Below are 25282 nucleotides of genomic sequence, written 5' to 3' on the forward strand. Positions count from 1 at the left end.
GTCACCTTTGTGTAATAGAATAAAAAACTCTTTATTTCCGCCTTGAACACAGCAGTTTTTTCCTGACTGTTTTTTTTTTTGTTTGTTTTTTTTTATCATTAATAACACATACACAAATATTTTTTGTACACGTTTTGACTATCAGTAAAAACAAAAACAAAAAATTGCCCATTTTGGACAGTTAAAATATTTTTGGGGACATTTCATATGCTGCAAAGCAGTTGCAGGATGACACTGTATGTCTGTAACAAAATATAAAATATAAGACATAAGATATAAGAGCTAAAATGTGCTGTCTATGTATGTAGCCACTAAGCCCTATGAGGATACACTGTACATGCAATTGTACATTTTATAATAATGACAGCGGTTCATTCCGCTTGGTGACACCTGATTAATAAAGGGACTAAGCCGAGAAGAAAATGAATTAATTATAATAATGACAACAGCTGGGTGATAACTAGATTTTAGCTTTGAACCTACCTCTAAACCTTTCTTACCCAGTACTATTTAGGCAAGAACACTGTAACTGCAGCTCAGCCACAACTGTACTGTCTGTAAACATTAAGCAAACAATCAGGTCACTAAAAGAACTGCCAGATATAACAAAATCATGACAAAAAAATGCATAACAAGTAAATGTAAACGCGTTTCTGCGTTGCATTCAAACATGAAACAAGCATAAAAACTCAGGGCTGCTTTTGTTGCTTCGAGGAATACAGACATGCGAACACTAGAGGGGGAGCTTAGCTATGCTGGATGCACAATTGCTCAGGGGTCTGACATGGGGTCCTTCCTCTAGTTTCTCATCGACTCGACCCAGAGCAGGAGGGACTGAGGGGGGTCAGATGTCGCGAGAAGAGCGAGTTGCACCGGGCTCGTTTTATTGTCGTTCTCTTTGAGACTGGTGAAGGATGCGTTTGTGGGCTGGGGATTTTTTTTTTCTTCTTCTTCTTTTTTTGGAATTTTTTTGTATCCAAGTGTAAGTGAGCGTGTGAGTGAGGGACCCCCATCTTGAGCGGCAGAGAGAGTAGGGAGGGCTTTACGCTGTTCTGTGAGACGGACGGAAGTTTTAGTCCTCTCCACACAGAGATACAGAGCTTTTAAAACCCCTCTGGAGGCTCTCTAATATCAGGAGAGGGATTATTACTGCGGCCCTCCCTTTCACTCTCTCCACGCTCGTCTATTTCTCCACTATCATTTGAATGTCTGAGGAATAATTGAATGAATTATCATAAAATTTTGACAAATTCATTGACTCCAGTCAGCGAGAGCATTTCCTTTCGTTTTAGCCGTGCAAGACATGACATTTGAAATTCGTTTATATGCGGCCAAGACCTTTCACTGCTTCGCTAGTGGTCTGAAGAACAAAAAGAGGTAAGGGCAGAGAGGTAACCTTGCGGTGGGATCTGAATGCGGCAAACCAAACAGCGTATTTAGCTGTGCATGTGGTAAAATATGCAGGCTTTCTTTGGAACATGGGTTCAGAAAGGAGGGCAGAACTTAAAAGAGAGGAACCGATGTGGGGGGAGGAATTGTCTGCTGCACCGTGCTCTCTCTGACCTCGGCGTTCCCACATTTAAATGCTTCCCTTGCCCATTGCTCACAATGAGCTTGTGTGGAGTATGTTTTTGCTTTAACTGCATCGTTGTTCTTTGGTGGGTTTATATATTAGCACTCTAAATTATGCGAGTTGTATTTAATTGCAGTAGTCTGTAAATGTAGGAGTGTGACAATTTAAAATTTGTATCTAATAAAGCAAACCCTTATGTGTTTATAACTCTTTCATAACGCAACTCTTTTCCCATAAGCTTTCTTGTCACCATTTTATCATGTATTACCCCAAAAACTGTTAGCTTAGTATTGACAATGATTTGCATTTTTTATTTATTTTTTTTTTTATCTGCACACCTTGGACAGTTTTAAAGAAGCAGTGAGTCTTTGGTTGTTGTTTTTATTTTTTTATTTTTTATCCCCCAATGAAGCTTTTACTCATACAGAAGCTCCTGCACTGGTTCTGTTCGCAGAAATGGCTGTGTTTAGCTTAGCGGTCACAGCTGGTCGTCCGCAGGCTTTGATCACGGTGACCAACATTAAGTCGACAAAGTGGTAAGGGTCACATGAGCAGAGGGCCAGCTGTCACCCTGTGCTCCCGACAACACCATAATGATTCTTGTTAGGGGCGCACGTCTCTCCTGGAGGAATGTTGTTTGCTGGCGACTTGGGCTTTGGGTTCAGGCTCAAGGAGGCAAGGGTGCTGGAAAAGGACATAGTGCTTGAGATGAAGCAGGTCATTTGTTTTGCCCTCTGCCATCGAGCAGTTGTGTAGTGCTCTGTTAGTTTTGCCCAGTTGCACTATCAAACCATGTGAAGAAACAATAAAAACAAACAATAACAGCAACAACAATCAGCTTTTAAAATTTCATCTTAAAGATCATGGTTTTCTCTACACTTAAAATAAATTAGTTGCTTGTTCAAACTACTTAATTAAAATGAACTGAAACAACACAATTCTTGAGATTTCATTGGAACAACTTAATTTTTTATGTTCAATCCACATAAATGTGTTAAAAGTGTTACGTTATAGCTTAACCGATTTGTGATGGGTCAACATGAATGAATTATGTGGAACCCTGCTTTTTTTACAGTGTAAATAGACTATATGATCCTGCTTCATATGTCCTTAACTTCTACAATTTGTGTTTGCGTTAAACTATTGGACATAAATAATTTTTATTTATTTATTTTTTTTCAAACTTGCTCATTTCTTTAGTTCTTTAGTATTTAGGTTTCATCTATAATAATTACCAAACCAAGCCATGCTGTGAGGAATAAAGTTAAACAATCTGTCCACAGGACTGAAGGTTTTCAAATGGAACTCATTTGTACTTACAGTAATGGGTGTTTACTGACGTTTGTGCGTATGCATTCTATTGCCAACCATATTCCATTTCATAGCTTCAATACATAATTAAATATATAAATAAATAGGTAAATCAACATAAGCAGACAACAGTTGTTTAATTTTATTTCTCATATGTAGATAGGAGCAGCGGCATGGGGGTTCAGTGGTTAGCATGATCATCTCACAGCTAGAAGGTCGCTGATCCGAGTCCTCACTGGGCCAATTTGCATTTCTGTGGGTTCATATAGGTTTCCTCTGGGTGCTCCGGTTTCCACCACAGTCCAAAGACATTCACTATAACTGAATGAACTAAATTGGATGTAGTGTAAGTGGGTGTGTGAATGTGAGAGTGTATGGGTGTTTCCCAGCACTGGGTTGCAGCTGGAAGGCCAGCTGCTGCATAAAACATATGCTGGAACAGTTGGCAGTTTATTCTGCTTTGTCGAACCCTGACAAATAAGGTATTAAGTCGCAGAAAAATTAATGAATGATTGAATAGTAGTTGACCAAGAATGTAATGCCGGGGATGTCAATTCAGTTCTAATGATCTATTAAGTCTATTGAGTCTGTTTAAAAAAAAAATAAAAAATTGTTATCCAACATTTGCGCAAAAAGTTTGGCCACATGGTCGTGCCCATACTGAGCCTGGTTTCTCTCAAGGTTTTTTCCTTCTTTCTTCTCTCTCTCTCTCTTTTTTTTTTTTTTCAAATTGGTGAAGTTTTGTTTCTTGCCACTGGCTTGCTTGGGTTGGGACTTGTGGAGCTGCGCATCGATGGATTTGTTCTTTAATGTACTCTTTAGTAACTTTCAGCAGTGAAAATAAAACACACTGAACTGAACTGAACTGAACTGAACTGAACTGAACTGAACTAAACTAAACTTAAATTCTGAAAACTGGACTGACACAATTTCAATTTACTAGGACTTTTATGTTAAGCTGCTTCGACACAATCTACATTGTGAAAGCGCTTTATAGAGATAAACATGAATTGAATTGAACTGTGTTTGTGTGTGCTGATTTGTGTAACATACTACTGAACAATAATTCCTACAAATATAGAGAGTTCATAAATTAGCGATTCCAGGTTTAGTTGTCATCTATGTTTAAAGTTGTGTACATGTACCCTTAGTTAGAACTAATATGTCATGCTGTAAATATAACACAATCACAAGCAGATTAGAGTCTTATCCGTATTTATATCGTTTTTAAGAAATTTCCTTTACAAGAGCTTTGCCAACTGTTTCTAGATGTCAGATGTACTTCTAACACATATTTAATATAGTTTACTTTACTTCCACAATAAGCACAATTGCAGTCTTAACAAGCAGTTTTTTCATGCTGGAAGAATACATTAAATTCATGAAGTGATAAAGAGTGAGACTGATCTTCCTTAAAAGAGACCATATTAATACATGCATTTGTGTAGTGCCAATTAGTTTCCTATTTGTTTATGTTTATAGTGCTACATCTCCATTTTTGCTGACATTAATATCCAGAAATTCTCTAAATGATAGAGCAGCTGGAAAGCTGCAGATCAAGTGCAGCTTCACAGAATTTATGCACAATTTTAATAAATCTTCTCAATTTATTACAGTCTACCTCCTTCATCAGTCTATAGTCTAATCAGTCATCTACTTGTTACATCATTGGATAAAAGACTTTTGCCGAATGAGGGTAGTGTAACATTCATTATTTCTGCTTACTGTGATCAAATGAGCTTTTTAAAAGCCCTCGGCTGAAGATGCTTGTAAAAATATTAATTTGCAATGCAAAGTGATAAAATTGCAGTAGTTAGGCTGGGGTGTGAATATTATACATGAGCGATTCTACAATTGCGGGTACAATTAATGTCTGAAAGGATTCGAAGAAAAAAGGTTAAAATAATAATTATTTGTAGTATTAATAATAATAATAATAATAATAATAATAATAATAATAATAATAGTTATCATTTCTGTGTGGATTGTGCACTTTTCCCCGTGTTCATGTGGGTCCAGGTGCTATGGTTTCCCCCACAGTTCAAACACATGCACTATAGGTCAATTGGATAAACTAAATTGGCCATAGTGTATAAGTGTGTGTGTGAATGCAAAAGTGTGTTCGTGTTTCTCTGTACTGGGTTGCAGCTAAAAGGGCATTCGCTGCGTAAAACAGAAGGTAGAATAGTTGGCGGTTCATTCACCCCAGATGAATAAGGGACTAAGCCGAAGGAATATGAATTTATAATAATAATAATAATAATAATAATAATAATAATAATACAAAAATCAACTTTTTTTGATAATAAACCTAATTATATTAAGTTATCTCATATATATATATATATATATATATATATATATATATATATATATATATATATATATATATATATAGGGATTTTTTTCCTTAAAAAATTAACATAACAACTACCATTATGCCTAAGTTTGCAATATCTCTATTTTTATCTCCAAAATGTGTATGATTATTCTACTAACTTTAATAATCAAGCATTAAACATTTATTTTCTGAGTTATTTGTAATTTAGTTAAAAAAAAAAAAAAAGACATTGATCCATGTCATTATGCTTCTTTATACATATTTTCACAACGCCAATAGTAGACTAATTGTGTCAACTCTGTTATTGTGACGTTTTTGTACATTTCTCATTATATATATATTTTTTTATGTGATAATATGGTGAAAAATGCATACAATTGTATTTTAAACATGCCATGTGGTATCTTATTTATGATTAACATCTTGAGCTAAAGCAAATGATGGTGGAAAATGTTGATTTTGTCAACTCTGTTAGTGTAATAAGTGTAAAAATAAGTTAATAAGTAATTTTATAAATAATAAGGTAATAAGTAAGAACAATATTACCAAGTAATAATAATCCTAACACAACAGTTAGTAACAGAATAAAATATCTCCTATCACATTTAAGCATTTTGCATAACTTAACTTGTCACCTTAGAATTATAAGGTTCTAACATTTTTGTCAAATTTGAGCTATTGATATATTCTTATTAATTGACAACTTATTCACATTTTGGGATGGTTTATATATATATATATATATATATATATATATATATATATATATATATATATATATATATATATATATATATATATATATATATATATATATATATATATATATACATATATATATATATATATATATATATATATATATATATATATATATTTATTTATTTATTTATTTTTTTTTATTTTTATTTATTGTCTACATTTTAGGACTTTTTATTTAAAAAACAAATGTTACATACATACTGTTTGCTATATGAAATGCAAAAAAACTTGAAAGCTCAAAATTCTAAAATCATGCAAAATGCAGATAGAACCTTATAATTCCAAGGTGACCAATTGTTTTAGATTACTGCAAATTATACATTTGTTCTATGCCCTTAAAGTTTAAGGAAAATTAAGTGCTTGAAATCTGCCCGCAATTTATTATTTATTAATTATTTATTTATTTAGTTAATTATTTAATTTTTTGTTTTATTTTATTATTTTTTTATTGATGTCCCAACATAAGTTTAGTTGTAATTAATAAAGATTGACTAAGGGAACCATGAACATTGGGGTTCATCAATTAGCAGGATTAGTTAGTCAGGGGGCACATAATCCATGCCGAGGCGTTTTCCACAAGCCTTCCATGTGATGGAATTCAGAGCAATGATGTTAGCTACTTGCTTTCTTGACATTGCACTTGAACACATCTAAAAAGGTGAAATTATTGCTGTTAGGATTTTAATAGACAAATTCATTATGTAGTTATTATTTGTTATACAGCCCTGAATAAACCTTTATCTGAGGACACTAAAGGGTTGAGGTTTTGTCTGGTTATCATAGTCCAGTTAGCCCCTGCTGGTAGATGTAGTAAATGCACCAATCTGTTAGCAAATTTAAACAGGAAATGCAAATAAGTGTTTATTTGTATAGAAAGTAGTATTATTGATTAAAAACTGCACAGTTTTTTGCACATAATGGAATACTCAAGCCAGTATTTTCTCATGTGGCACTCACTTAAACACACGCACACACAAACTCTCTCTCTTTCTCTCTTACTTCTGCATTCTGTCCCTCCGCACGTTCTATAGCTCGTAATCTACTAATAGAACTTCTGGATTATAAAAGAGAAATGCATATTAAGCAGATCTCTCTTTTACCTCCCATCTTGCAATTGGCATTTCCCTTTTTGAATACTTTATAAAGCCTTTAGCTGTCACGAGAAAAAAAAAAAGTGTGAAAAAGGGTAGACTTTGAAGCGCATGGGAGGTAATTTTGAACGTTTACTTAATTGTATTTGATTGTATTTTTCAATATTTCATCGATTTTTTTACGCCAATATATTTATTTTTTGCTTTATTCACAGCTTTGAATTTAAAACTATTATGTCTTATATGATAACTAAGCAGAATTAGGATTAATGTTTTAATTTAAATTAAATTATACTCTCTACTGTCCTATCAATTAAAGGTGATTTTTTGAAAAATGTTGAATACATGAGAAAAACGAAGGAAATAAGGATTATGTTTTTATGTTTTATTTTTTTATTATTATTTATTTTTTTTACTTAACTTCAGGCATTCCAGTTCTGCAGACAGAGAAAAAAATTCAGTTGGCACAACTTTGAAAGAGTATTTCACTTCTTTTATTAAGCAATTTATTATTATTATTATTATTATTATTATTATTATTATTATTATTATTATTATTATTATTACTGGGTAGTTGATTGCTTAAATCTGACTAAATAATTAACTTTCTAGGGTGTGCAAATATTTTCACATACTGTAAATCCAAAGTTAAAGTAGTTCCAGGCATCTCTGGGAAAAAAAAAAAAAAAAAAAAAAACATTGAACACATAAGAAGTATTACAGTTGATTTCAGGACAAAGTCTTGACAAATGTCTGAAAAAAATAAAATAAAATAAAAAATATCTGCCAAATGTCTAGAAAGAAACATCTGAACAGTATCTTTAGGTGTGGTAACCACATTATAACAATAATAATGGACTCTGGTCATTGAATCACAAGAAAATAATAATGCATTCTGGCCGCATTGTCACCTTAGGTGTAGATTAATAATTCAATATTTTATAAATATTTTAAATATTTATGTATTTTTTGCATTCACTTTTTTAGACACAATAAATGCAAAAGGCAAGATTTACAAATTGGACTCACAATTGATAATTTTACAGAATTACATTTTGAGGAAGCAGGCTGAAAAAAAAAAAAGAAAGAAAATATTTTACACAACGGATGCCCTTCCAGCTGCAACCCAGTACTTGGAAACATCAATACACACTCTCACAATCACACAGATACACTACGGGCAGTTTAGCTTATTCAATTTACCTAAAGCGCATGTCTCTGGACTGCGGGGGAAACCGGAGCACTTGGAGGAAACCAACATAAACACATGCAAACTCCCCACACAAATGCCAACTGACCCAGCCGGGACTTGAACCAGTGACCTTCTTGCTTTGAAGTGACAATGCTAACCACTAAGCCACTTTGTCACCATGAAAAGAAAACTGCTACTGAAATGTTCTCATGAATATGCAAGATGGGCCTGGTCAGCTGTTGTCATCATGTGCTAACACTGCTGCAGTACATGTAATTTCCTGGTAATATTTCAATATCTTATATTCTCCATTTCAATTAGTCTGATTGAGTAAAACCATATAGATTGTAGGTGTTACATATGGCTTTTCAACTGATTCCTCTAAATCCTGCATGTCACAGGCTAATTCTCTAATTTGAAAGTATTCTACGTTGGGGAAGTCTGAACCCATCAGTGTTAAGAACAGTAATATCACAAGACAGATGATGCACCACAATGCCAAATTCATTTATGATCCATTTGAGTTTTATCAGTTTCATCAGTTTTAAAATATCTTTCTGGTTTCCTTTAAATATATGGAGCTCTTAGTGCAATCATGGGACTCATATATGTCACAGTTATTCATGAAACAAAGTACATTTACAGGTCTTTACTTCCTGTGCTCAAGATATTGCAAGGACATGATCGCTATCTGTGTGGTGGGACAGTGTTATGACTTTGCTCTATGTTACTGCTTTCTTATGATCCTTTTGGACTTTCAGACTAGATGGTTTTTAAACAATCAATTTAAAAGTAGCAATTATCTATGAAAACACACACACATACAGCGTGATGTACTCAGTAATAAACAAGTGCAAAATAATCATACTTGCTTTGTCAAAACAATTTATTAACAAATTGAGTAGATGCCTTGTTAAATCTTTTTAAATTAAAATTTTTGCTAGCTATCTTTTAGCCACTAGAAATACCTGCTCCTTTTTATTTGTGCTGTGGATGTAATATAGACTAATGGCCTGTCTTTACTGAGTGGTACGATATGGTGCTTCGATACGCTTTTACGACCTTTTCTACTGTCAAACGGTACCTAAAAGTGAACCGTACCATACCACGTTTTGGGCATCCTTTGCAAAGGGTACCTAGCACAGCAAAAGAGTACCAAAAGGCGGAGCTAGACTCAGAACTGAATGCTATTGGCTCATACCTGTCAACCCTCCTGTTTTCCCGGGATTCTCCCGTATTTTACAGTTCTATCCTGCTATCATCCCGTTAGGGTATTGTCCCGTATTTATTCCATCTTTTCAGTCTTTCTCTGAAGGGCGGCAAGGAATATTAAAAAGCTTAGCCTCCCTGTACGCAAACCATACCGCCGAACCACCAGTGGTCGCCCCTTTCACTTAATTGTTAGTGTGTTCTGTGCTTTCGCTTTGTTTAGGCATGGAAACACTTTGAAATAAATAAAAAATGGCGCTATTCCCCTTCCTTTTCATGACAGGTGCTGTCACCACTCCTATGTTATCCTCAAAACAGTCATATAATGGTGCATGACAGTCAGCTCCATAGTGATAAATAGACGCTGTTTCCCAAACAGATTCTGTACACGCCATTTAAAGCGGGGCGAAAGTCTGGCTTTTGGGTGTGTGTCTGAACAGATATATACACAACATTTAAAATAATAACATCTAAAGATGTTGATCTTAGTAATTTTTTTTTTTTTTTCAAACACAGCTAATTTCGTCTTAAATGAGCATAAAAAGTTAGGAAAGCAGTTGAATGCTTTCATTATAAGGTTAAATGTGTGCAATGTAATACAATATACCTTTAATAATGAGCCATGGTTGACCCGAGCTCAAACAAACTGTCGTCGTCTTGATGAACAGCCACAAAGCCAAGAAGAACAAAATCTGCTGTGTCCTGTTGTTGTTTTACGGGCCCGCGTAAAAGTGTGAGCGATTGACTTCCGGTTACGTGACCTATAGAGTAGGATGTGTTTGCTAGGAAGTCCTCCAGAGTTTGCTGTTTTTTCCTGAATTAAGGCACATTTTTATTTAATACCAAGTGCCTGCAGATAATTGTGCCTAAGGGAGTTTATTTTAAACTAATCCTGTACAATGAAGATGAAAACTAAAGCCAATAAAAGGGCTACCCATCGCAACAGTGGCCTGCAACAGCTAATGCATCCTCAGGTGAATGTGATACAACTGTGGGGGGTCAAGGGATTGAGCTCGGTACGGCTTCAGGCAACTCTCAAAAGTGCGAGCGGTTTCCTTTTCTCCAGAAAGCTGGCATGTGCATCTATATTTGAAATAACAAAATTCTTGAGCTCATATTAATAATGCACACGTGATTAAAGTGAAGTGCATCTGAAATCCAATAAACTAGAGAATGAAGTGCAAAAAAAACAAACGAGAAGCCGGAAAAAAACAGAGCAGCAAATGCTTGTTTCTGCAACCTAAAATATGAACAAACTGCTGTGTTTAATGATCATCGCCTTTTGGACTATTATGAACTGGGAATGATGGAATTACTTTCTAACAGAGGTTACATGTGCGGCCATTTTTGTAGTGTTGTTTTTGAATCCAAATATGGAATAAATGTATTCTGTGTGGGGGCAGAAAGGTGGTGCAGTGGGTAGCACAATTGCTACACAGCAAGAAAGTCGCTGGTTTGAGCCCCGGCTGGGTCAGTTGGCATTTCTGTGTGGAGTTAGCATGTTCTCCTTCGTCTGCTTCGGTTTCCCCCACAAGTCCAAATACATGTGGTACAGGTGTATTGGGTAAGCTAAATTGTCCGTAGTGTTCGTGTGTAAATGAGTGTGTATAGGTGCTTCACAATGATGGGTTGCAGCTGGAAGGGCATCCGCTATGTAAAACATATGCTGGATAAGTTGGCAGTTCATTCCACTGTGGTGACCCCAGATAAATAAAGGGACTAATCTGAAAAGAAACTGAATGAATGAATGTATGCTGTGTGTAGTTTTTCTGTAATTGGTAAAAGATCAGAGACTGTAAGGGTCTGTATGTGTTCATATATGTTGCATTTATTTATTTAATTCATGTTCAGCACTCGCAGATGTTACAGTAGACTATTTCGCACCATAATTTATCTGCAGTTATAATCAAATCATGTTCATAGAAAGGTTGGTAATGAATATTTATACACAAGTAAGTATGTATATAAAGCATCTGTTTTGTAAGAAGTGCATCTCATATGATATGTGAACTGCCAGTACAACTTTACTTGTCTGGGTTCAGAAGGAAATAAGGCAATGTAAACACAAAACAGCCGAGAAGGTGGCAAGGGCGGGACAATCGAACTTGGTTTCGGACCAGGCAATCAACCCAAGTGTGCAAGCACCCTAATTTATAGTTCTACTCAACAAGCAGGATGAACAGAGATGCATTTAGAGTTGTGTTTTGAAACATTAATGTATATGGAAACACAGCCAGAAATCAATATCAACCTCTGCATTAACATATAACTTTTAATAAAGCCTATTGCTCTCCCTTCACTCCAGAAAAAAATAATAAATACAGTGAGAATTGAGTGATGTGACCCAATGTATTAACATACAATAAAACGTAAAACAGTCTGTGTTTTTTTTTCTGACAGGCCTGTGGGTTTTACATCCTCAGATTTTTGTTCAATTTAAATTGATTATTTAAAAGCTCACAAATACAAAACCCATTCAAACATTTACTTAATACAGTTTAGTGAGTTCCTTCCACTAATGGGTGATGTCTGGTTTAATACTCATTCATTCCTTTATTCATTTTCTTGTCGGCTTAGTTTTTACGCAGTGGATGACATTCCAGCCGCAACCCATCTCTGGGAAACATCCACTAACACATTAACACACACACTACGGACAATTTAGCCTACCCAATTCACTTGTACCGCATGTCTTTGGACAGTGGGGGAAACCGGACCACCCAGAGGAAACCCACGCGAACGCAGGAAGAACATGCAAACTCCACACAGAAATGCCAACTAAGCCAAGGCTCGAACCAGCAACCCAGCGACCTTCTTGCTGTGAGGCGACAGCACTACCTGCTGCACCACTGCTTCGCCCCTGGTTTAATAGTTAAAATTATTTTTATTATTTTTTTTATATAATTTAGTATTTTTGTAACCCTGTTTAATTACAGACAGTCAGAAATATCAGAAACGGTCCCATACTGATTGTGGTTTGTGATAAATGTAATAATATGACAAAATATAATGAGTTTGTGAGAGGATAATTTTCCAAAAATGTATGTATAATCAATTTTAATTATAGTGCCTAAACAACAACTTTTTTATAATAATTGCAAATTTAGAACACAAGTTGGTTTATCATTCCATCGATTGAGATTTCTAAATATGATACATAAAATATTTAATATATAATAATATGTTAAATTACATCATGCTAAATATTATTACATTATTAAATATTTTATATTTAAAAAAGTACATTGTCATTTCAATTTAACGACTATAACCTTTTACACTTTTAATTAAAATGAAACACATTCGTTTTAACTTCAGCAATATTCTGCTGAGGATCTTTTTATATGTAATGAGTGCAGTTTATTGTCAGAGATGAGTTGCAACTGGAATGGCATCCGCTGTGTAAAACATGCGCTGCATAAGTTAACGGTTCATTCCGCTGTGGTGACCCTGGATTAATAAAGAGACTAAGCTTAAAAGAAAATGAATGAATGAGTGCAGTTTAGAATTGTATTCGAGGACTGACAGCTATTTATGACAACTTGCATTTTAAACCCTACATTTTTAAAAGTTTCACTTTTCAGGCCTGCAAGATGCCATTGCTGTGTAAATGAATGGCCAAAAACAAAACAAAAAAATTGTTTACGCTATTTTAATGTGCCTGTGTTACATTGTAACTATTAATTTAACTACTGAGAAATTACAAATAAACTACATTACATGTTTGAGGCTAAAATTAAGGTTAAGATTAAGGGGTCACACTTTATTTTGATGGTCCTTATGTGGAATTTAAGTTACATTGCATCTGCATGCTAACTAATTCTCATTAGATTATAAGTAGACTGTTAGGTTGGGGTTGGGGTTATAGGGTTAGTGTAAGTTGACATGTACTTGCAAAGTTTTTTATAGTCAGTTAAATGTCTTTTAAAGGCGCAGTATCAGCAGATATAAAGCAGACTGTCTATTAATACTCAAATGGACCATCAAAATAAGGTGTTACCGATCAGTCTCAGGAGCATGTAATTAATTGATAGTAGACACAATAATAAAAAAATACATTAATGTGTTTCATAGTTTACATAGTTTAGCTGAAAATTGTGTAAACACCCAAAGTACAAACATGCAAAAGTGATGCAAGATTGATTGTGCTCTAAATGTAATTTAAGCTTATTCTGACATGTCAATCCGTCTCTTACAATAATAACTAACAAAACCGGCACTCACACTGAGCGTGTGGTATTTACAGCCGGTCGCGGAGACAAATATAGATAATAACCTCTTGAGGATCATTTCACAATGCCGCATGCAGGCCCTCTTCCTCTCCACTACCCATCATTCCCATTTGCACAAAGCCCATCCCACCGTAGTTGTCGCTAAATTAATATTCAAAGGTTAAGAGGTCTGTGCCTAGCGTGTAATGAGGAAGCAGACTAGTTAGTTAGAGCAGGTTCATTGAGCTCTTGCATTAACACATTGCACATGGATAATTTATGATTCCCATTGTCCCTCCTTCTGCGGGAATAAATTTTGAATTATTTATGCCCTCTTCATGCTTGTGGAAACGGAACATTTTAGTCTGTGTCGGCCATTCACTCATAATCAAGCAGTGAAACATTCGCTCTAGCTGGGGGAATAATGTTCATCTCTAGTTATTAAGTTCCGCCATCTATTTCTCACTGCCTCCAGGGACCAAAAAAAAAAAAAAAGAATGGCGGGTAAATAATAAAAAAAAGGATCAAGTCGTGAACTTGTCGTCAGTGTGAACCAGAATATATTGCATTGCAGTGCTTATTTGCCATTTGTTTAGTTCTCTTTTTTAGACCTCTTAGCATTAGTGCGGTTTTCTTGTGTCCTAAATGGGACAGCCTGTCCCGTGTTATGATGTATCACCCAGAGAGCCGGGGAGCTGACCCTCGCCTATTAGACACGGAAAGCAAAGTGGTTTTATTTGTGAAATCCGTGTCAAATGTCAAATCTTTTAATCATGTTTTTGTTTTTGCACAGATGAAAATGGATGGACGTTGTGAACCCGGCAAACGAAAAGGTGCTGCAGGTTAATAGCGGCTTCTATTTTGCACAATTTGTACAGTTACTCTTTTCTAATATCATTAGGGAAATTAGCTGTGAGGTGATTTATTCACTTATTTATTAAATAAATCATTTAAACACACACTGAATCTTAAGTATGCGAGAGGAAGACAAATTGGCAAGACAACTCTGCCCCTCTTAAGTAGAACAAAGATAAATCAAGTAATAAACGTACGGCCGTGTTTTGCATAGCATTAATTAGAGCTGCTTTAATTTGCTTAGAACATGCATGGATCCGTTTAAATGTGTCGTACATATTTAAAGGGTGGAGATGAATTATGATAGAAGGGAATTTGATTTCTGTTGTGCCCATTTCATAGCTTTGCTGTGTATGATGTCCTATAGTTTGTTACCTTATTTTATGTAATTACTTTTTTCTTTTTATATATATGTTTTCCATAGTATTGTCAATATTAATCTCAAACTCAAAAGTATACAAAGTATGGCAATATTTTATTTGGTACCTTGGTATCAGGGTTACAAAACTCAATATTTGTATTATTATTATTATTATTATTATTATTATTATTATTACTAAATTTGAAATGAAGATCTGCATAGACATGTTTAGTAAAACTTTAATTTAAAAATACCAATATACGTATTTTTTAGTAATTTAGGGAGTTAACGAAATAAATGGATTTCATAGATTAATATTTTTTTTTAACTGAAAGCCTTTATTTGTGCATTTACTGTAAAGTTATTGTATGACGTGATAATTAGTGGCATTAGTGTGACAAATACTTTTTAAAGATATCCATGTCACTACAATTAGATGCTTTTGTTACTTCTGTTTTCTCACCTTTGTCATTTGTGTGTAAGTGTACAGTATGTGTGTGTGTTTATTTTGTTATCGATAAAAAAAAAGAAAAAAAAAACATGAAGCACACATTTAAATAAACATCTGAACATCACTCTTAGCACTGAGGACATAAGGATTTGTGTTTGTTGTATGTCACCTCAGAAAGGTTTCATGCCTCTTTTTTATCTTAAGTGAAGAAAAATGCTGTATGGTATATTGACAAATACACAACCCAGACTCATTCTGATTATGTACACCTGTATACATTTCTGGAGAGCACCAAATACGTCCCAGGAGCTAAGCTTTCTTGCAGTTTTTGTTTTTGCAAATCCACCAGAGGCCGCTGTGTACAATTTTACCGATCTCAAATTTCTTTCCTGAGTGCCATTCGCGCCTGCTGTTCTCATGTAAATCCATCAGATGCTGCTGTCGACTGACTGATTTATTGACTGACAGAGCAACCAACTCAACCTCTCCCTTCCCTACCCAACAAATAGTGTTTTGAAAAGCACCCATTTACCCACCCACCTGCTTCTCTTATCCCAACCAACAGTTTTGAAAAGCATTTCAGAAAAAGAGAAGTCCTCACCTGATTTTTAACACTTTTTCAGATTTTAACACATTCTCATCCTGTTATTTACTTGTTTATTTTAATTGTTTGGCTTCGTTTTTTTTTTTTTTTTCTTACCTGCTTTTGGGAACCGTTCTGGAACTGCATTGTTGTACTCTTTTCTGCATCTCAAGTCTGCTACCAGACAAGCTGGTAACAGTGGGAAAGCCATCCATAAGGAGGTAAACGGTCAGCTGGTAAGTGAAAAAAGGAACGGTGTCATTCTGCCCTGTAGCGTTCATTTTAAAAATGAAATACAGCCATACACAGGTCTGGCTACATAATTTGCGATCTCCAAAAATGTATAAAGGGCTACGTTTTCAGGTTGAGCCTATGCTGCAAAAACAGTATACAGATTGTTTCAAGAATTTCCTTGAATTAAACAATATATTGTTGGTAAAATAATTGAAAATGGACTGGCACCTTGTTACCAGTTTTTTGTTCCATAATATACAATAAAAAAATTAAGGTCTTATAATGCAATTTAACAGCATAAATATGTGTATTTATATATAAGTGTATTTATACATTTAGCCTGCAGTTTACTATTTAGAACTGAGGCCTTGAAATGAAAAACCATATAAGTCCATATTTTCAAATTTTGAAAATATATGTATATGCTATTTCATTTCCCAGAGAAGGGTTGCGGCTGGAAGGGCATCTGCTGCGTAAAAACGTGCTGGATAATTTGACGGTTCATTCCACTGTGGTAACCCTGGATTAATAAAGGGACTAAGCCAACAAGTAAATGAATAAATGAATATGTTACTTCAAACTGTTCTCACGCTTTGCCATCTCACGGTATAAATAAATATATAAACAAATAAACTCTACTCATTCTTTTTTTCTCCTCTTTAATTTAAATATGGTTTCCTACCATCTCTTAAAACCTTTCTTGCGCTGTCCTTCCATTTGTTCATGTTGGCTCTCCTTTCTCTCCATTCTTCTTAGTAGACATAAGAGTTAATTCTATTTTTATGTTTAAAATGCAAACTCTTGGTCACACAAAAATATTCTCAAACTATTTCAAACTATTTCTATTCACAAAGTTTACACATTCAATAAATGTCACAAGGTAATTCAGTTTTATTTTTTATTTTTTTGGACTTACCGTTATTCATCAAATGCACTCAATAGTGCTTTGCAGTAATTCAAATTGGATCCTTGGATCATTTCCCACTCTTCCTTGTTTCTCTCGTAAAGGTTGAAACAACAAAGCAAACCTTTTTACAAAAGTTTAAAACATCAAATGTTCTCCCAGCTCCTCGCTCTGCACACCAGCGTGACTATTTTTGCCGTGCGACTAAATTAGCTATTAGATCGATGTGACTTTTGTGCATAAATGGTCTCTTCCCTCCTGCCCAACAATGTCTAATAAATCTGTGAGGGGCGATTATTGATGCTGCCGGTGACGGTGACACAAAAGGGGGGTATTTAGAACGAGGCTGCGAGGGTCATGAACAGTATTTTAAGCTGGCAGTTTAACCCTGCATCCTGTCAGCGCTGACCTTTCGCCAACCCCAACGAGTGGCTCATTCCTCCCTGCTCCACTTCTTTACAAGGAGAGAAAGAGAGAGGCAGAATAAAACGATGTATGAGAGGTGTCAGACAGAGACGTTTACATGCAAAGGAGTTAGGAGCCAGCTGCAAGCCAGCGATGTTTTGCAGTCACCTCATACGCAATAGCTAATGCTTTAGATTGCAGTTCGCAAATTACATAGTAAGTGTAGCAAACTTACTGTATATGTTGACTTGTAATGACAGTGAAATTATAGAGTACTTACATATAAGGATAAGGGAACAGTACGAAAGGTTTTGGGGGAAACTAGAGGGTAGCAAGTACCAACTGTAAAACGTAATAATAATGCAAATCCATAAATCTATGGTAATAAGACTGGCAGCAGGACTTTTAGATATATTCTATTAAAATGGCATCAAATAACAACAAAATTACATGCCATTTCACAAAATTACATGCCAAATACAGAACAGACTTTACAATGAAAAATAATTAAAGTACAGTATTTTTATTATAATAGTATAGTATTACATTATAGTAATTTACAGTAAAAGTTATTTTATGTCTACATAGAATCCTTTTGTAAAAACACATATTATCATCTATAATAACCAGCAGGATTAAAATGAAACCCATACAGCATAAAATAACAAAACACAAAAAGAGCTCTTGATATTTCAACCTTGATTTACTAAAGCATTCAAACTGGCTGCATACATTTCAGTGTCTGCTACTTTTTCCTGCATATTTGAATGCACTACCTGACAAAAGTCTTGTTGTCCAAGTTTTAGGAATAACAAATATTAACTTGACTTAATGTTGATCGTTTGGTGTTAGAAGTGGCTTATATGAAAAAAAGGGCCTCTAGATTAAGCTTATTTTACCATGATAAAATCTGATCATGCCTTGATTTTTAAAGAGTTCATTTGGATAATAAGGTCTGACTTTGCTTAGACAAAAGTCTTGAAACATAACAGAGATAATGTACAGTATAGAATATAAAGTCATGGTGCTGTGGAAAAAAAGAATTAATATTGTGAGCTTGGAGGACTGCATTTATACATCTCTTCAATGACTCAAAAAACTTAATAAAGTCATCTTGAATGGCAAAGTGTTCTTGCAGGACTCCCAGAGTTCATCAAGATTATTTGGATTCATCTTCAATGCCTCCTCTTTCATCTTACCCCAGACTTGCTCAATAATGTTCATATCTGGTGCCTGGGCTGGCCAATCCTGGAGCACTTTGACTTTCTTTCAGGAACTATGAGGTGGAGGCTGAAGTATGAGAAGTTGATCTAACCTGCTGAAGAATTTGCCCTCTTCTGGGGTTTGTAATGTAATGGGCAGCGCAAATGTCTTGAAACATCTGGCTGTTGATGATCTCTGCAGATCTCTCACACGGGCTTATACTGAATGTAACCCCAAACCATGATTTTTCCTTCACCAAACTTGACTGATTTCTGTGAGAATCTTGGGTCCATGCAGGCTGTAATAGGTCTTTTGCAGTATTATTGATGATTGAGATGCAGTTCAACAGATGATTCATCAGAAAAATCTACCATCTGCCACTTTACCAAATGATCAACTAAATATCTAGTTATTATTTGTTGCTCTTTCAACTAGGATAGACTATAAGACTTTAGATAGCATTTGATAGCGAAACCAAAACTTTGAAATGTCTTTTAAACATAAAAATACAGCATTTACACTTTGGCAAGAAACATTTTGCTCTGCTGACAAACTAAGGTGTGTACCTTTGTGGTGGTCTAACTCAATTATTGGCTGTATAACAAAAATAAACAAATAAAAATATATATAGTTTTTAAAATAATACCTTCATAAAACATGATGACAGACATGCAAAGCTTAAATCTAAAATCTCAATAGAAGCTTTGATTGTAAATACGACATAAATAAATAAAATCTGTACATGTTTATATGAACATTCAAAATGATCCCAATGGCCATTCAAATACTGAAGAATTTTGATAGTTCCAATATTAATGGCTCATATTTATATATTTGGAGGAGTGTTGACTATGTTATGTGTGTGTGTGTGTGTGTGTGTGTGTGTGTGTGTGTGTGTGTGTGTGTGTGTGTATGTGCTTGTGTGCATGTGTTTGCATTTATTTATTTTATTTTCATATTTTTTAACATACTGCATATAAATATTTTTATGACTTTTTCTTAAGCTGGCAAACTGATGTGCGGCTAAGGCTTGGCCAGCATGTGGATGGTGATCTGGGGGCGTTATTGACCCGCCCATAAGCCCAGGCGACCTCTGTTTGACCCGGAGTTCACCTGCAGTTGACCTTGAAGGAAGCCTCTTACGCACTGTTCTCTACCCTCTCTCACACACACCCACACACATGCACAAAGGCTAAATCATGGGTGAAAACCTCTCACCTCTCTGAGCTCTCGGTTATTAGCGCTGAAGTCAATAGGACTGAGAAGGAAAGAGGGCAGTGGAAACATTGAGCAGATGAGGCCGCAGGGGGAATTATATACACAGCTCTTCTTTTAATGTATTCCTTGAAATAATGCTTTACATTTAAACATATATTATATTATATTATATTATACATTTATTTTCTTTCCGCCTTAGTCCCTTTATTAATCAGGGGTCGCCATAGTGGAAAGAACTGCCAACTCCAGCACATGTTCAACATAGCATATGACCTTCCAGCCACAACCCAACACTGTAAAAATTATATTTAATTTAATTTAATTTAATTTAATTTAATTTAATTTAATTTAATTTAATTTAATTTAATTTAATTTAATTTAATTTTATTTTATTATGCTATGCTATGTTATATTATGTTTTATTATATTGTTTTATATTATATTATAATATATTATATTATATTATATTATATTATATTATATTATATTATATTATATTATATTATAAAACATTTTTTTTCCTCAGATATTTAAACTGCTTTTTTACTATTATGCCTGGCAATGCAATGTGATTTAGTGTTATCATGTTGTTTTGTGTATGCATGGATGTATGGATGTTTGTAAGTTTATAATTTATAATTTTAAAACTTTATATTTAATTAAAACATGGTCTAAAAACCATCCCACATTTGCAAAGTTTTAATTTATTTATTTATTTATTTATTTATTTATTTATTTATTTATTTATTTATTTATTTATTTATTTATTTATTATTTTAAGTTTTAAAATCATAAAAAAAAATAAAAAAAAAAAAATTATCAGTTTTGATGGTATGCAAATATTGAGTGATATCTCAATATTTCCTTAAGAACAGGATGCAGTTCATTGTTGGTCAAACTTTTTTCACTCAAATTATTATGCTGATTGTAATGAAAATTTATGTTGCAAATTTCAGAAATGGGATCCTGAATGTTACTAGTAATCTCTGGTTTTTGAACTCAACTTTATGCTTCTCTCATTTTATATGTGTGTGTGTGGGTGCATGCAGGTATGTGTGTGTGTATGTGGTGGGGCAATGGAGAGGAGAAAAGGGAGGGAGGGAGGGTGATTTAAACCAGTTTGAAAGCTTTCTGTAATTATACATGAATTATCCATGAAGGCCTTGATGTTAAAGCTGTCTCTGTCGACGTGAGGTTTGTCTGTTAGAGGTGACAGACAGACTGTGGTTAAGCCTCTCACATCACTCTCAGGTATTTTGAGGGCTTATGCCACTAAAGGTGCACTTAAATCTCGACACAAGTTCTTTTCATAGTCGCTGTCACTGGAAAATCGTACATGGAGCAATTAGCCTAATGTATGGCACAAGACGACTGCTGAGTTCACTGGTAAATATTCCTAGTCTGAGACCACAGTTTCTCCATTTGACCAATGAAGTGAAACACTTAACCCCACTCTATTTTAGGGGCGCAAAGGTCGACCTTTTGCTCTGACCCCTCTTTATATTTGACTTTTCATTATCTTTAGCAAAATTATAAAATTGTGGGGTGCATTTGCCCAAAAGCATTGGCAATCAACTAAGATTGCATTGAGTTCTGTCGTTCCAAACAGAATTTGGGGATTTTGTTTCCTGAATCCCAACAAACATTCACTAACAGTTTTCCAATAACTGTCTACACAGCTAGACCTGTGGTGAGAAGCAGAGCTCATGGCTGTGCTTTATTCTCAGTTACCTCCTATGTACAGTGGCCGAGAAAGCTTAATATGCAACAATTTAAGAAAGCATGTGCAATTACAAAAAAAAACAAAAAAAACAGCAAAATTAAAAAAAAGATCAAATTAATCGTAATAAAAATTAATTTAAAAAATAATAAAAATTAATTAATAAATTAATTAATAAAATAATTAATAAAAAATAAAAGAGCAAATAAAAAAAAAAAGATCTTCATCCGTTTGATAGCACATGTGCTGCAAATCCTCACAAGGCATATAGATAAAAAGAAAAATTACTGCGTTTTCTCACAATGCAAACAAGCGATTAAAATGCGCTTCATTTTCTTGAAACGCAAATAATTTACCAAACGCGCTGCATTTTGTCACAACACTTGCAAAAAGAACAGAGCGCAACAAAAATGTTTCAAGAGGACCCAGAAACGTGATGAACACCGATGTGCCATGATTATCGCTCAGTGAAGTTACAGGTGATCTTTTTTGTTTTGTGAATTTTTTTTTGTTTGTTTATTTAACATCCTTTTTTGTATTATATTAGCCTAAATTATCATAACTGACATAGCCAGGTCCATTAAGTTTTAGGGTCTCCTTGAAACCTTTTTGTTGTGTTTCATTCCTTTTCGCAAGTGTTAAGAGAAAATGCAGCGTTTCGTAAATTGTTGGCGTTGTGAGAAAATGCAGCAGGCTTTTTAAATGTGTTTGCGCTGTGAAGATTTGCAGCACATGTGCTATCAAAAGAATGAAGATCTTTACTCAATTTGCAGGTGTTTTTTGTAATTGCATGTGCTTTCTTAAATAGCAGCACGTTAAGCTCTCTCGGCCACCGTGCCTATGTGTACTCAAACACTTCACCATACACTTTGAACAATTTTAAAACATTAAAGTTGTCTTACGTTAATAGTATATATAGTTAACATCCAGGCATAAACACGTAATTTAATTTATGTTTTAAAAATATACATCTCTGCTCTGTTTAGAGTGTCAAACTTTTTTTTTATAATCAAAAAAAAATTATAAACATGACACTTTTGTAAAAAATTAAATTGTAAAATGTAAAAACATAAAACCAAATGTAACTGTTTAGAAAACAAATAAATTAAATAAAAATATTATACAATCAATGAAAATATTTTTACATGTCATTTTATGGCCATTCATTCATTTTACTTCCCTTTAATCTCTATTTCAGAGTTCACCACAGCGGAATGAACCGCCAACTGTTTCGGCATACATTTATCCAATGGATGCCCCTCCGGTGGCAACTTAGTACTGGGAAACACATGTTCAAACAACAGACAATTTAGTTTACTCAATTCACCTATAGTGCAAACACTTGTCCATACGTTATTTTTTTTCTTGAGCTACTTTGTTGCTTGGGAAATGGACCCCTGAATAGTTGAAAAACCTCCCAAACAAAATCCAGTGTCTAATAGTCCATAAATAAAGCACAACATAATTATGTTCTTGTCATTTGTTTGATTACAGATTCACATGCGCATCGTTCGTTTTGGACTCCTCCAAATAGCTTGGTTCTTCTGGAATACGTGTGATCTCTGGAGAAGACCTAGATACAAGAAACAAAGAGTTCCTCTGCCTGAAGGATCCAAGTCAAACCAATCTGTTACAAGTTACATTTCATTATCTCTTCAGATACAAACCACAAGGTCCCGCAAATAGAGGCCTATTTTTCCGGCTCTGCTAATAGAATTGAATTTCACAGAGTGTAACTTAAATTAGACATTCCATAGCAGCTCTGAATGGCAGAAATAATCGGCATGGGTGACTAATTTGGCAGAGCGTGCGCTAAGTACACAAATCCCCTTTTTTCCACCCCTCGCCCGAGGTTTGCGAAGAGCAGCGCACAACCCACAGACAAAGGCAACACGCGGCTCATAAAAATTAACATAGTAAATGACCTGGAGAGGAAGGCACAATAAATAATCTGATCTTATCACCTCTGAGTATGCGTGGCATGGAACGGAGGCGTCCAATGAAAATATCCTCGTTAATCTTGCGTACCCTTGGATAAACTTCTTCACAGGAAGCCATTTCTCCGGGGGTCGAGACAAGGTTGTCTACTTCTACAACTCAAGTCCTTCTTTTTCTGAGGAGCAAGTTGAGCGAAAACTGACCACGGCTGATTTAGCCATTTGGCTTGGTTGCGTGATTTGATTTTTGTCAAGACTGCAGCATTTGCAAATGTTCTATAATATGCTGGCTTGACTAATACTTGAGTCTACTGTATTATATTATGTTTTAATTGTATTTTTATTTATTTTTTGTACTTTTGTTGTGTCAATGCTGACGTCCAAATAAAAAGAGCAGTAACTACACATTAGGCCAAAATATACTTGGGATAGTTCACCCAAAAATAAAACAAAATAATAATTTACTCAACATTATTTGCTTGTTTCAAACCTTTATGAGTTTCTTTCTGCTGTTGAACACAAGATAATCTATTTTAAAGAAAGCTGAAAAGCCGTAACCAGAGCTTGACATAGCTTGATCACCAACCACTTTCCATTATTTTTTTCTTGCCAAAATTTTCTTGATGGGAAAATATATTTTATATGCATAAATTTGACATGCTAAAACTACTTGACTTCCCTTTTTTTGTGTATGAACTCGCTTAATGTGCTTGAGCAAATGGGCTGTGGTTTCATAGTGTCGCATTGCAATTTGTTTTTATTTTACAGGACTTTTAAGGTCTCAACACTGATTTACCAAATTTATCTCTAGCCACACTAAACATAAAAATAACAAATTTTTGTTATTTATTTGCCACAAATGTTAAATAATATGTAAAACCTTGCAGAAAAATAGCTATATAGATGCTCTTTTTATTCAACAAAATCTAAAAAAAATAAAAAAAAAAAACACAATTTAAAATAATATATATATATAGATTGCAACCCAAGCTCATTCTGAAAACGTAGTCCCGCGGACGTTTCTGGAGACAGGGGAATATGTCCCGGGAGGTACGTACAGCTGCATTTATTTTTTTCAAGCGAACACTACGGGGCGGTGTGACGATGTTCCCTTTTGCGCTTGCTGGCCGGTCGGCCGGCCTTATGGGGGGCTTTCCCGTTGCAACCCATTTGTCCACTCAGCTGACCACAGCGATCGGTTTCGAGTCTGGGGAAGAGCAGTTCCAGCAATCAGGTAAGACAAAAACAGAATCCCAAAAATTAAGTGAACGAGTTTTGCAACAGGGTGAGAACGCAGTGAAATTCAAAAATGCGGTAGAAAAAAAAAAAATCAGGGCTTTTCTTTTTTTGGACAGCTTTTGGAAACTGTTGCTCGGGTTTAGGGAAGCGAGCGGGCGGGCTGGTCAATCGGTAAAATTGGTTGGATTTAGGGAAGGAGGTGGGCAGGTCAGCCGATTGGCCGGTCGCGCAAGCAATCATCCAGTCAGTCGGACAGCAGCCTCTGGTGGGTTCACGCGAGAACAGCGTGTGTGTGAACTGCACTCCAAGAGGCGTTTGATTTGTGAAAAAGCGCACACAGCGGCCTCTCGCGGATTTGCAAAAACAAAAACTGCAGCCGTACGTACCCACCGGGACGTATTCCGCGGTCTCCAAAAACGTCTGCGGGACTACGTTTCCAAAATGAGCCCGGGTTGATAGATTGCCATGTATCTAAAACTATG

General features: G+C 34.9%; 2 long non-coding RNA genes across 2 annotated transcripts; one reads left to right on the forward strand and one right to left on the reverse strand.

Annotated features, from left to right (window-relative positions):
• Positions 1–874: 874 nt before the first annotated feature.
• On the forward strand, positions 875–24489 carry LOC141385855 (uncharacterized). The gene is made up of 3 exons (XR_012406967.1): positions 875–1377; positions 14484–14532; positions 23119–24489. It is a non-coding gene; the product is annotated as an uncharacterized lncRNA (long non-coding RNA).
• LOC110439827 (uncharacterized) lies at positions 2297–16919 on the reverse strand. Its single transcript, XR_012406966.1, has 3 exons — positions 16857–16919; positions 16058–16173; positions 2297–2355 (listed from the first exon to the last, which is right to left on the reverse strand). It is a non-coding gene; the product is annotated as an uncharacterized lncRNA (long non-coding RNA).
• Positions 24490–25282: the final 793 nt, after the last annotated feature.

The sequence above is a fragment of the Danio rerio genome, chromosome 5 (genome assembly GCF_049306965.1).
Source record: "Danio rerio strain Tuebingen ecotype United States chromosome 5, GRCz12tu, whole genome shotgun sequence".
In the NCBI taxonomy this organism is placed as follows: domain Eukaryota; kingdom Metazoa; phylum Chordata; class Actinopteri; order Cypriniformes; family Danionidae; genus Danio; species Danio rerio.